We start from the raw sequence: 15,424 nt of genomic DNA, 5'->3' as shown, positions 1-15,424 counted from the left end.
CCATGCTCCCATCCTGACTTGTCCCAGTCCACCCTCAGAATCTATTCCATTTCTCCTCTAAGGGTACATGCTTCTCTCTATATCCCTGCAACTTACCTATTCTCTATGGTCTGTTGAGTGTAGCTTGATTATCATTTACTTACCAGCCAGTGTATACCAACAAGTGAATAATACATACCATATTTGTCTTTCTGGGCCTGGATTACCCCACTCAAGATATTTTTTTTTTCTGTTTGCATTCATTTGTCTGCAAATTTCTTGATGTCATTTTTTTTAACCACTAACAAATACTACACCACAGTGTAAATTACCACATTTTCTTTATCTATTCTTTATCTTTATCTATTCTAGGATTTTTTTAGTTTCTGGCTATTATGAATAAACCTGTGATGGACATAGTTCAGTAAATTTCCTTTTGGTAGAATGGAGTGTCCTTTGGGTTTATGCTGGGGTGTAGTATAGCTGAGTCTTGAGGTAATTGATTGCCAGTTTTCTGAGAAACCACCATATTGATTTCTGTGGTGATCTATTGTGTACCTGATAGGATTAAGGGTGTGTGCCACTGCTGCCTATCATGTTCAGTGTGTCTGATTCTGGGTTAAAATCTTTGATACACATGGATTTGATTTTGTACAGGGTAATAAATATGAATAAATTTGGATTCTGCTTCATGCAGATATCCCATTTGACCAGCACTATTTGTTGAAGATACTTTCCTTTTTCAAGTGAGTATTTTTGGCTTTTTTTTAAAAACCGATGTCTATAGGTTGATAAGTTTAAGTCTGGGTCTTCAATTCAACTCTATTGATCAATATGTTTGCTTTTATGCCATGAGGTTTTTCTTACTATAGCACTGTAGTGTGCCTTGTAATCAAGAATGGTGATATTTCCAACAGTTATTTTATTGTTCAAGATTGTTTTAACTAAATTGAGCATTTTGTTTTTCCATAGGAAGTTGAGAATTATACTTTTGAAGTCTGAAAAGAATTGTTTGGAATTTTGATGAGGATTTTGTTGAATCTGTAGATTGCTTTCAGTAAGATGGCCATTTTTACAAAATGTTAATTCTACAAATTAATGAGCATGGGAGATTGTGATATCCTCTTCAATTTCTTTCTTCAATAAAATTTTTGTCATAAAATTCTTTTACTTTTTTGATAAGAGTTACTCCAAGATATTTTCTATTATTTGAGGTTATTGTGAAGGGTGTTGTTTCTCTGATTTATTTCTCAGCACATTTGTCATTTGTATGCAGGAGGGCTAGTGATTATTTATGTTGTCGTTTAGTTAATCTTATATCCAGTCACTTTGCTGAAAGTGCTTATCTGCTGTAGGAGTTTCTTCGTAGAATTTTAGGGTAGTTTATATGTACTATCATAACATCTGCAAATACCTGTACTTTGACTTCTTCTTTTACAGTTTTATCTCTTTGATCTCCTTCAGTTGTCTTATTGCTCTAACTAAAACTTCAAGTACTATGTTGAAAAGATACTGAAAGAGTGGAAAACCGTGTGTTGATCCTGATTTTAGATGAATTGATTTGCGTTTCACTCCATTTAACTTGATGTAGGCTATATCCTTATTTTAAATTGCTTTTATTATGTCCCCTTTTCCCCTAATCTTTCCAGAACTTTTGTCATGAAGGAATGTTCGACTTTTTCAGATAATTTTCTACATCTTGTGATATAACCATATGGTTATTTTGTTTAATTTTATTTACATGATAGAGTATATCTACTTATGTCCCTATGTTGAACCAGCCCTACTCTCTTAGAGGAAATCTGCTTGATCAAATATTGAGTATATTTTCATCTATGTTCATAAGGAAAATTGGTCTGAATTATTCTTTGTTTAGTTTTTAATGTGATTTGTATATCATGATAGCTATAGCATCATAAAATGAATTGGGCAATGTTACTTGTGTTTCCATTTTGTGGAATAATTTGAGAAATATTGACATAAACTCTTCTTTGAAATTCTGGTAGAATTTTCTCCTAATACTTACTGGCCCTAGGCTTTTTGTGGGGGCACAGGCTGAGAATTTGAATGATGGCTTCTATTTCATTGGGGGTTATAGGTCTATTTAAATTATTTATTTGATCTTGATGTAGCTTTGGCAAGGGATACGTATAAGGAAAATTATCCATTTCTTTTTTATTTTTCAATTTGGTAAAGTATAGGTTTTAAAGTATGCCCTTATGATTCTCTGGATTTCTTCAGTGTCTGTTGCTACGTCCCCCTTTTCATTTCTGATTTTACTAATTGGGTTATTTTCTTCTGTTACTTATTTGAATAAAGATTTGTCAAACTTGTTGATTTTCTCAAAGAACCAACTCTTTGTTTCACTGATTCTTTATATTGTTCTCTTTGTTTCTATTTTACTGATTTCAGCCCTGTGTTTGATTATTTCCTTATGTCTACTCTTCTTGAATGTGTTTGCTTCTTTTTTGTTCAGGAGCGTTGAGGTGTGCTCTTAAGTTGTTAGTACTGAGATTTCTCTAGTTTCTTTATGAAGGCACTTAGTGCTAATAGCTTTCCTCTTAGCATCAATGTCACTATGCCCCAAAGGTTGGGTATATTTTGACAATTTTCTAAGAAGTCTTTAAGTTCTTCCTTTATTTCTCCCACTATTGTTTGTGAAATCCAGCTTTAATCCATATGATCTAATAAGGGGCTATTTCAATTTTCTTGCATCTGCTGAGACTTGGTCTATGACAGAATATGTGCTCTATTTTGGAGAATGTTCTGTGAGGTATTGATAAAAGATATATTCTTTTGTGTTTGGTTGGAATGTTCTGTTAATATCTATTAGATTCATTTGGTTTATAATGTAAGTTAGTGCCAGCATTTCTTTGTTCAGTTTTTGTCTCAATGACCCATCCATTGGTGAGAGTCAAATATTGTAGCCTCCTACAATCAGTGTGTCAATGTTTGATTTAATATGTAGTAGCATTCCTTTTACCTAGGTGGGTGCCCTTGTGTTTGGGGCAGAGATGTTAAGAACTGAAATGTAATTTTGGTGGATCCTTCTTTGATGAGTATGTAGTGTCCTTCCCTATCTCTTTGGATTAGTTTTGGTCTGAAGTCTATTTTATTAGATAGTAAAATTTTCATAACAACTTGCTTCTTAGGTTCATTTGCTTGGAATATCTACTTTCAATCCTGTATTCTGAGGTAATGTTTATCCTTGATGTTGAGATACACTTTTTTTGTATGCAGCAGAATGATGGGTCCTATTTTTGTATCCTCTCTGTTAATCTGTGTCTTTTTATTGGGGAATTGAGGCTACTGATTTAGAGAGATATCAGGGAACAATGAGTATTAAGTCTTGTCATTTCATTGTTATTGTTATAGGTAGTGGTGGTGGTGTGTATGTGGGAGCATGCTTCTATTCTGTTAGTTTAGCTATTGCTAGATTATTTATTTCCTGTGTTTTCATGTCTATAATTTGGACTCTTTCATTTAGACATTTTCCTTCTAGTACCTCTGTAGGACTGAGTTTATAGATATTGTTTAAATTTGACTTTATCATGGAAGATTTTATTTTTTTCATCTATGATGATTGAAATGTTTGCTTGGTATAATAATCTGATGTGGTATCTGCATTTTCTTATAATCTGCAGAACATCTGTCCAAGCACTTCTGGATTTTTTAGAGTCTCCATTGAGAAGTCAGGTATAATTTTAATAGGTATGCCTTTGTATCTTACTTGGTATTTTTCCCTTGAACTTATTAATATTTCTTTTTCATTCTGTATGTTTAGTGTTTTGATTATAATGTGGAGGTCTTTCTTTTCTGCTCCAATTTATATGCTTCTGTATTCTTCTTGTACCTTTATAGTTAACTTGGTCTTTTGATTAGAAAAATTTTCATTGATAATTTTGTTAAAAATATTTTCTGTCCATTTGATCTGATAATATTCTCCTTCCTCTATTCCCATGTTCCTAGGTTTGTTCTTTTCATAGTGTACCAGATTTCCTTGATATTTTGTGCAAATACTTTTTGGATTGACCATTTCTATAAATGATGCATCTATTTCTTTAATTATATCTTCAATTACTGAATGATTCTTTTTTCTACCTCTTATATCCTGTTGTTTAAGCTTACATTATTTTCTCTGAATCCATATCAGTATTTCCTTCAATTTTTGTTTTATTATAGCTCTTCTGATTAATGAAATTTCAAAATAGTTTTCATTTACCTTTCCCTGAAGTCTAAAAATGTTTGAAAATGATTCTTGGTCTTCTTGATTTCATCTTTTGAAAATTCTGCTTATGTGTATGTACCATTTTTTCAACTGGATTGTTAATTTTCTTTATAGTTACATTTTCCTTTTGATTTTTGTTTTCAGTTCTCTATATATTCTAGATACCTTCTGCCAGATGTATAGATGATAAGATGTGGTTTTCTGTCCTGTGGGATATCTTTTCACAAGAGTGGTGATGTCTTTTGATGTACATAAGTCTTTAGTTTCATTTGGTCCTATTTGTCCTTTAATGCCTTTAATGCCTACCCATTGGGTTCATGTTCAGAAAGTCATTTCTTGTGGATATAAGTTCAAGTATTTTATTCCCTACTTTCTCCTCTATCATATTCAGTGTTTTTTTCTTTTTTTCCTGTTTTTTTGAGACAAGGTTTCTCTGTTCTGGAAATCACTTGTAGACTAACCTGACCTCAAAATCACAGAGATGCACCTGACTCTGCTTCCCAAGGGCTGGGATGAAAGGCTTGCATCACCACCACTTGACCAGTGTTTCATTTCTTAAGCCAAGTTTATTGATCCATTTGGTGTTTTTTTTTCTGTTAAGTTTAAAAAATAAGAATCTAATTTAACTATTTCATAAGTAGTTTTTCAGTTTGACCAGAAGTATTTCTTAAAGATTTCTTTTGCTTTTTCCAGTGTTTTTGTCATTTGTCAAAAAACCTGAATCCTCATAGAGATTAACAAACTAGTATGAAGTCATGGAGGACAAGGAGAATCTTTCAAATAAGATGAGGTTGAACATATCATGACAAATAGAGAAAAGAATAATGGAACAGTAAAGAAAAACTGAGGTGAGAAAGGAAGAAACCAGTAGAGGAAGAAACATAGGGATGCATAATTAACATTAATGCCCTTTGAAAATGACGTATGGAAATCTATAACTATAGATTATATATATATGCACTTACTTATATGGCCCATGTATATGTATACATATATAGGAATAGATATACATATAACTGAATGAGTTTCTATCAAGGCACCTCTATAACTGGGAAACAATATCCCAATATCCTAACTAGGTATAATATGCTACCAAAAAAACACAACCAAATAAAAACCAATAAAACAAACAAAACACAGTACCAGAAATAAGTTACTTCTTTTAAGCTGTTATTCAGTGGAATCACAGAGATTCTCACCACCAAATACTTCAGGTTACTTTCTTTCTTCTTGGTTATCCTCCAGAATCTTATTGCTAAAGACTACATTAACTTAGTCTTAAGCATGAAAAATCAGGTAGGTACCGAACTAGAATCTTCAACTCTATTAGTTAGTTTTTATAATACTGGAAACTATTCACATTACCATAAAAGAAAATCAATAGTCTCATCTAGCTATGAATAATGAGTGTTACAACAATGGTTTGCCTGATAAAATATCCCATTGCTTTAATTCTTGCCACAATTATCTTGTGAGTATTCTATAGCACGAATTGTTAGAAGGTCTTATTAATAAAAACAAACCTGGAGCCAGGTACCGGGGTCAACACTGGAAGATCAGAGAAGCAGAGCAAACCAAAGCCATCTCACCTCACCAATTCATCAGCTGATCCTGTTTCCTCAAATTGGAAGCCTGAGTCCTCACCTGAGTGGATCTCAGCTGAACTGCTGCTAAAAGCCTAAAAGCTTAAAGGACTCTAGTTTCTGGTCCTCATGCCTTATACACCTTTCTGCTTCTTGTCATCACTTCCTAGGATTAAAGGCATATGTCACCATACCTGGTTGTTTCCAGTATGGCTTTGAACTCAGAGATCCACGTGGATCTCTGCCTCCAGAATGCTAGGATTAAAGGTGTGTGTGCCACTATTTTCTGGCCTCTATGTCTGTCTAGTGGCTGTTCTGTTCTCTCACCCCCAGATAAGTCTATTGGGGTGCATAATGTATCGACCACAGTATTCAGCAACTATCTGATTGGATTTAGGGACCACAGCAAGGGATGAAACACATACCCAAAGCTGTTAATGGGGATGAGAACTGGTGGCTAGGTAGATCATTGTCTATAAGAGAGAAATTACTGGTGTTATTCTTCTAAATAGACATAATCTTACAATGATCTCTAATGATTTAGTATACCCATAGCTGGGTACATCTGTCAAACATCACCAGAGAAGTTTCTTCTTTCAGTAGATGACAATTAACAAAGAGATCCACAACTGGACAATGTGCAGAGAATAAGAGACTTTGTAGTGCTCAGTTCCCAAGGAGGATGCTTATATCACACCACTTTTCTCAAAGCTCATGGATCTTCAAAAAGAGGATGGGGAAATAGTGGTGTATGACTTCAAAGTTACAGTGTTTTCCAAATAGGACATAACTGATGGATTTGCATATGTGAACTTAGAGTGTATGCTACAGAATGCACAATACCTGTACAAGATCATGCCAGAAATAACCTAGCATGGATCAGGGATATGCACAAAACTACACCCCTATCTAATAATGGGTTAGCTACTGAAACAGTTAGCTACTGAGCAGAGTCAGTGTTTTTTTTGTTTCTTTGTTTGTTTGTTTGTTTTTAAGGTTGAAGCCCCTAGGAGGTCAACCATGATCCAGTGGACTGCTGCACATTGAAAAGTATAAGGTCAACTCAAATTAGACTTGATGAGTTAAAATAAGAAAAAGAGTACACAGTGTTGTGTGGATAAAAAAGGATTTGCTGGATCTGGAAAATGGGATGATCAATAATATGATCAAAATACACTGTATCTCCAGAAACTAATAAAAAAAAAAGAAAATGAAAGTAATGTATGGTTCATCATGCTTCCGTAAGAGACACTGAGATACCAACTAATATTTTCCACTATGGGAAATCTGAAAAATCATATATATAATTGGGTAATGTTTCTGTACTTCTATGATTTGCAATGATTATTTCTTCTGAAATTGCTTGTATAGGAAGCAAAAACTAAGATATAAGAGAAAAATTGTGGGTGGACATTGCTGAAATGGCTTCTCTTATTCCCAATTTTCATTTTTAAAATATTTAACAGTTATTAAAAGTATTATGAATAACTTACAATGCTATCTAAGCATGTTACTTCGTTTTGTTTTGGGAGCTGAGACTATATAGCTCAGTTGTGGAGTGATTTCTTTGCATGTGTGAGTCCTTGGGTGCCATCTCTAGCACTGCACAGTAAGTTCTTTATTTTTTTAACCATCTAATGTGGTTTAGGGAAATTAATTCAAGCTAAAAATATAATTAGAGCTCTAATTGTAGATCACACTAATAAAATATCATAGCAGACTGATATAGAAAATAATTGGAGAGAATATTAAAATGATCAAATTTCAGGAAAGATATGAAGCAACACCTGGAGGTTATTAAAAAATAATTATGTTCTGAGAAGAGTTGTGATTGCAACAGATTATTATTAGAAAGTATTTAGGGGGAGCTAGTATATTGCTCAAGGGCCAAGTATTTCCTGGTATGCATAAGGCTGTGAGTTATATCAACAGCAGCATATCATAAAAAGATAGGTAATTTATAATAAAATGACAACGTTGTTGGATTTTAAAAATGTTAAAAGAGAGACTTTCTAGGTTGGAGCCAAGGGGCCCCGTGACAGGTAAGAGACTGAGACACACCATGTAGATAGCACTCACATGGAGGCTTTTATTAGTGGTGAAGGGGGAAGGGAGAGGGAGAGGGAGCAGAGAGCTGCCTCATGGGAAGATGGGGAGGGGAGAAAGAGCAGGCAGGGGCTGAGGAGAGAATAAAAGAAGAGAGAGAGATGTTGGCAGGAGCTCAACTTTTATGATGGGACTTCACACATGCATAGAGAGACTAGGGAACAATGAGCATATGAGGTTGTCAGGACCCTGAGCTGGCCAAGGTACTGCCTGCATATTGGCCAGGTCCCCAAGGGGCAGGTCTCAATGCTAACAAATATGATATAAATGATGCCAGGGCAAAGAGACTAGAATATTTTATAATCAATATACATAAATTGCCAAAAATCTTATAAAATTTTTATGATATTTTATTAACACATCATTAAAGTATAACAATATTCACTTTCAAATCAGTTAACAGGAGTTAACTGAAACAAAAGCATAAATAAATAATCTCAAAAACAAGGTAAGGAAAAATTAAGTATTATAAGGTGTCGGTAAAGAACATAGGTCAGATACCTTCGGGAAGGTCTGCCTCCGAAGCTTCGGGGCAGCCTGTTTTTATTTTTCATAATTTGGCAGCAATACAATATAATGACACAACAACTCAGTCTAGCACAATACATAATTGAAAGGAGATAGACATGTTTTAACGATTAACTTATAAAGATATTAGTACATTCCTGGAACACTCTTCCCCCAAGGACATTTCTTCAGTTGTTTATCACTTAGCCTCATCTAAACTATAGATTTCACCCTCTGTCAGTATTTTTCCAGGGGATTTTCAGATGGAATCTAGGTCTCCCCCATAATACAGCCATGATGTTATCATGATTAATTTATAATTTAACACCCAATATTTTAAAAGTATTGAAACAAATGGTGAAGGAAACATTTTTAGTTTAAATATATTGAGTCCTAGTTTAGGTTTTGGACTTAAATATTTTAAAAATTAAGTAATGGAATAATGGATATTCTTCTTTATCATTTAGCAATAATTCTTTAACATAGTTATCATGTTACTTTATTTTAACATATCTCAGTTTTAGATGAAAATTGAGACTTTTTAAAAGTTAATTTCATTAACTTTTTAAAAGTTAATTAATTTAATTAATTTTCATAATACAATGACACTATTACAGACAAAACTGGACATGTAGAGATTACTTCAGAAACAACGCATTATTAGTAATCCTTTTATATTTAACATTTCAATCACTGTCTTCTGATGTCTTTTGATAGTCAATGCTATTTTAACTGCGTATTTAATCAATTGCAGAACTTAGTTGAATTTTAAATTAGTTATCACTAGGAAGTAATTTGTCTTTGCTGAGCATATTAAATCTAAACTCACTGTAACAGGAAATAACATAGGGAAGTATTCTAAGCTAAGGAAGTCATGATTATCATGTGCATACATATCTGTGACTGGAGAAGCAGAAGCAGGATGAGGCCATCTTGGGATCCATAATTTGAGGCCACCTTAGACTACTTAAGACCTGGTCTGAGAGAAACGAGAATATTCTAGAATTGTAGCAAAAAAGAATACAACACAGTTTTTGTCTATGTTGAGTTTTTTTTCCCTTAAAAAATGCTTTATTGTTTTTCAGGGATGCGAGTTTATTAGGAAAGTTATTGGATATATACATACACTCATATCTCAAGTTCTCAATATTAGGCAATTGCAAGTTCTTGTAAATATTGACAGAAAAATGCTAAAAGTTGCCAATTGCAGTTTTAGGTATCTATTCTATACAAATCCACACAGACTGTCTAGAGTGTCAATGATTTTTCCACAATGATCACATGATAAATGACAGCTGTTTCTAGCAGCAGTGATCCAGTACTATGGAAGAGCATATCTTATCATGCTTCACTCAACCAGAAAAAGGTTCAAAAACCAAAGGATACGTTCTGCTAAACTGAGTGTTGCTTTCATGACCTGAAAATATTTTGAGTTAACATTTTAAATTGTTGACTATTAAATTAATACAAATAGACTATTCATAACTTTTCCTTCTTATTTTTCTTCTTATATAAAAATATTACAACATTTCATGATGCACATGCCCCTTTAATGAGCACATAGGATATATTAGGGTTTCATTCACAGTACTTATATGTTTAAGAAAGGAAAAATACAGAAAATTTTAGGCTGGAAAAACATTATAAATTAGCAAAATTATTTTGGAAAACAAGTAAAAGAAAAAAGAATGAAGTTTCTCTATTAATACTAAATTATTATCTTTGATATATTTTCTGGAGTCTTATATAAAATCAATCATAGCTTTGACTCAAATTAAATAAACTTGAAGGTCGGACCTGCCTAAAGGCATCCACAGACCTGCCTGATGCCATGCAGCTCAGGTGAACAAAAAGACATCCCTGAGGTGTAACACGAATATTAAAAGGTCTTATTAATAAAACCAAAACCTGGTGCCAGGTATTTGGGGTGAATGCTGAAAGATCAGAGAGACAGAACATGCCACAGCTAATCTCACCTCAATAATTCCTCAGCTGAGCTTGTTTCTTCAAACTGGAAGCCTCTCTGTCCTCATCCACATGGATCTCAGATGAAGTGCTGCTCAAAAGCCTAAAGGCTTAAGAGGGCCTCTAGTTCCTGGTCCTCATGTCTTATATACATTTCTGCTTCCTGCCATCACTTCCTGGGATTAAAGGCATGTGTCACCATGCCTGGCTGTTTCCAGATGAATCTCTGCCTCACGAATGCTAGGATTAAAGGCATGTGATACCACTGCCTAAACCTATGTTTAATATAAATACTGTTCTATTCTCTGACACCCAGATAAGTTTATTTGGGTGCACAACATATTAACCATACATATTTATGCCTGAGGGCCATGCTGTATCCAGGGCCACACCAACCTGAGTGGCCTGTGCTGTCATGGGGGGGGGGGGAACGGTGTCGTCTGTTCTCTGATTGCTGCTGAGAGACATGTGTAGGTTAGTGGTCCTGCTATGGCTGGGTTCTGTGTTGATATCCATGGCCCATGATACCTGCAAATGCCACATGGATAGCTGGGATCTGGTCTGCACCTGTGACCATGTTTGTGTCTGAAGGCCCTTCTGATACCAGGTCCATGCTGCCCTGTATGGCATGCACTGCCACCCAGGGCCATGGTATGATCTGGGTTCAGGCTGCTGCTATGGGCCATGTCTGTGTCTATGCCTCAACAGCACCCAAAGTCTGGGTTGATGTCCATGGCTCCTATTGCCAAGTGGGAGCTATGATGAAGACTAGGAGATCAAGGTTCTTCAATGCCCAATATCCTCTCAGGACTAGAGCAGTGCTGTCAGGAGCAATCGATTCTCATGGCAACAGAATTCTAAGTTATTAAAACATTTAAACACCATATTCTCTAGGTTTGTGAAGTGTTTGAAAATTACCTATCCATTTGAAATACATTTCTGTTCATTTAGAAAAACTCACTAACATGACTATAAGTCTGACAAACAAGGGTGACTATTAACCTGTAACTCTTATCAACATATATAGCTTAAAGTGTAAGACTTTGTATAATAAAATTAAACAATCTCTAAATATATAAACAGTATAAGGACAATGGCCTTGAAGTTGTGACAATATGCAAAAAATATCTTAATTATAGGTAGAAATGTATAATGCAATATGACATTATCCTTAATTTGTGTCAATATGCAAAATATCTTAAACAAAAGTAGAGCAAATGTAAGTTTGACAAATATAATTTTATATTTGTATCAATATACAAAAATATTTTAAACAGAAGTGGGAACATATGTAAAATATGATATACAGTTTTGAATTTGTATTGATATACAAATTATCTTAAACAAGAATAGGAAAATAATTTTATATTTGTGTCAATATACAAGGATCCATACCAAAGCTGATAATTGCTAAATTGGTTTACAAGTAGATACAATAATCTACTTTATTTCCTATCACACCTAACCCCTTGTTTTCTATTCCAAATGAGATTCCTGAGTCTACCTCTATTGTTCCAATAACAATATATAACAACCCTATCACAACCTATAACCAACTCCTAACAGATGACAATTATCCATAACCCTGAGGAAGAAAATAACTGTTGGGAGAAGGGACGCCTTTTTCTTATAATTACTTCCTGCTATCTAGGTGGCAAGTGTATCTCTGTGGGATCCTGTGGAAAAATGTAACAATGGTTAGGTCTCATGAGGACTAGCTGTAATATTTGTAGCCAGTCTCAGAGTAATGGGTAAAGCTTATCTGAAGTTTGGGCTAGATGTATAAGATGGTGGACCATCTCAGATAGCCACTTTGAAACTCTCCTGGACAGTTTGCAGACCAAAGCTGATCTTTGTGTGGTGTTTATTGGCACAATGGCATCATTATGAACCAGGTAGAATCATTGTGAGTGGCCCCATCCTCCTTATGGAGACTTCAAAGAACATGGTTAGGAAAATTTATTGTTTACTTACAACTAGTAGAATTGTCATATCAGTGGGAAAACTGTCACTTCTCCTTATTAAGAATTTTCTCCTGTTCAAATATAATCTCTATTAATTTTGATGGTATCCGTGACTTTTATTTATTCTCCCATGAAAACAAAGTGAAACCCCTTGCCCAAAATAACACATATCTTTGTTTCCATTCTGAGGTCAAAACATCTTTAAAGTACACAAGCTGATTTAACTCAGTAGTCAAATTCATAGACTACTTTCATTATGTTACACACACACACACACACACACACACACACACACACATGCACACACACACACACACACTCACACATAAACACAAATATATGAAGAAAACTTCCTGGTTCTCCTTTGCGTATTTCCTGTATGTACATGATTCTAGGGCTGACCATTGGTAATTTATAACCAAGTAAGAAGTTCATCCCTGGAGAAGACTAATTCTTTTGTCTCTTAGCAGTCTTTACTGTTTGCTCACTCCCATATTAACCTGTACTGTTGATGTCATTTTAAACTCTTGTGTAGGCAGTTGTGTTGTTGAGGAATCAGAGTTGGAGATTTCTTGTTATCTAGAAGATAGAGTCTTCCAACAGACTTCGAAACCTTACATTTCTTTAAATATTTCTGCCTCCTCATCCAGGATGTTCCAAGGGTAGTAAATTTGGGGGTTCTATTGTTAGTGTTTCAAGTACACCACAGTCATTGTTCTCCATGTTTTGATCAGTTCTGGTTTTCTGAACTGTACTCCATCTGTTGCAAAGAGTAGCTTCTTTGATGTAGGGTGAGAGCTATACTTAGTGAATATAATGTTATTGCCTTGGTTTTCATATAAGACTAGAAATCTTTTTTTTTTTTTTGATTTTTCAAGACAGAGTTTCTCACCACCCTGGCTTTGCTGGATCACACTCTGTATAGACCTCAGACTCACAGAGATCTGCCTGCCTCTGCCTCCTGAGTATAGCCTGAAGTTTTCCTGTGTCCCACCTGGACCGCAGCTTCTCAGATCCAAGTAGACACACAGAGGCTTATATTAATTAAAACTGCTCAGTCATTAGCTCAGGCTTACTACTGACTAGCTCTTACAATTAAACTCAGCCCATTTTTGTTCATCTATATGTCACCATGTATTTCATGGCTTTTCCTGTGTGTCATTACATGCTGCTCCCTGGACGGTAGGCTGACATCTCCTGATTCAGCCTTCCTCTTTCCAGAATTCTCCTTATCTGCTTATCCCACCTATACTTCCTGCTTGGCTACTGGCCAAACAGCATTTTATTAAACCAGTGTACAAAAGCACTATCCCACAGAATTTCCCCTTTTCTGTTTAATTAAAAAGGAAACTTTTAACTTTAACATAGTAAAATTATATATAACAAGACAGTTATCAAACAAGAATTACAGTTACAATATCTAGTCTATTTATATTTGGCAAATTCAAACAAAATATTCTATTTATTTGTGAGTCTAAAATTTCATATCTAACTTATTTTTTATCATAACTATGGAAAATTATAATTATCTAGTCTTCAACTACATCAAAGACTTCAGAAGGATAAAACATTACCTAAGTAAATAGTAAGTGCCGTGTAAGCAACTTGCAAAAATCTAGAATAACACAGACACCTGCCTGCCTGGACAGTCATCCAAATTTCCTCTGTAACATTGGGGCATCCATTTTCAGCCCATAGGTCTAGATTTCTAAGTCTTTTATTCACTGTGTCCTGTAGAATGTCTGGCACTTTCTTCTGTGAAGCAGGAACCTGAAGCACCATTTTGTCTTGCAAATTTCAGTGGTTACCTTCCTGGGGGTCCTGCATATCCAGTTGACACAACATTTTGTCAAGCAAGAACAGTTCCTTACCCAAATGGTTATTTTTGACATATGGAGTGTCTTCAGTGCCCATCTTTCCCTTTGAAGTAAATCAGTGCTGCCAAGAGCAGAGGTTTCTCACTATGCAGAAAGTCTAAGTTTTTGAAACATTTTAAATGCCATATTCTGTAGGTCTTTGATGTGTTTGAATATTACCTAACTAATTGAATTATATCTATGTGTACTTAATTGAATTATATCTAAGTATATCTAGAAATCTTGACTAACATGACTATAAGTTTGACTCTCATAGAAGACTAATTATTAATCTGTATTTTTAAATTACCCATTACAGTTTAAATGAGTTATATAAACATAATACCTTAAGCAAGAGTATATATATATATATATATATATATATATATATATATATATATATATGTGTGTGTGTGTATATATATATATATATTGTTATACTATATATACATACATATATATGTATATATGTACATAGTATAACAAAATTAACTTTAAATTTGTATCAATAAACTAAAATCTATACCAATGTAAAACATTTTAAGCAAGTTGCTCTTTAAAAGGAGGTTCAACAATCCACCCTTTTATCCCATCTTATCTATATCCTATATTTCCATATCATATCTGCCCTTTCTTCTTTTAGAAAGAGTTTGACTATGACCAATAACAATTTGTAACCAACAACATAAACAAAGACAAACATCCATAATCCCTTTTTTGGGAATATGTTGTGTCGAATTAGTTCTCTAGGCTACTTCCTGCTGATAGAAGGTGCTGGTAATCTTATGGGGACACAAAAAAATTTAGGATTATGGTCAAGTTCTGACTGGAGTTGTCTGTGACACTGGATTGTCTGAGCCAGTTGCCTTGTAACCATTATAGATGTTGGATCATCTGGGCCATGGTGTCATTGAACACCTTTCAGGGGATCTTGGCTGGTCAAACTTGATGTATCTTAACCTGGGACAAATCCCTTAGCCTCTTGTTTCCTGTAGAAACAAAAGCAGAACCTCCTTCCAATGCAACATATCCTTAGACATAAATTTTGAAATATGTTTAAAATATACATATTGATTTAATTCAGCAGCTTTTACAATAAAATGTCTCTCTGCAGTAAAAAATCCCAAAGACAACACAATCCAGATTCTCCATGTAATATCCATCTTTTTGTGGCTTAATTTTTATATTACCTTTACTGTCTCCTTAAAGACTTTATTTTTTTAAAAACATTTCTTT

Source organism: Peromyscus maniculatus, chromosome 6 (assembly GCF_049852395.1).
Source record: "Peromyscus maniculatus bairdii isolate BWxNUB_F1_BW_parent chromosome 6, HU_Pman_BW_mat_3.1, whole genome shotgun sequence".
NCBI lineage: Eukaryota > Metazoa > Chordata > Mammalia > Rodentia > Cricetidae > Peromyscus > Peromyscus maniculatus.
The sequence above is the reverse complement of the archived record's forward strand: the minus strand, read 5'-3'. Positions refer to the sequence as shown.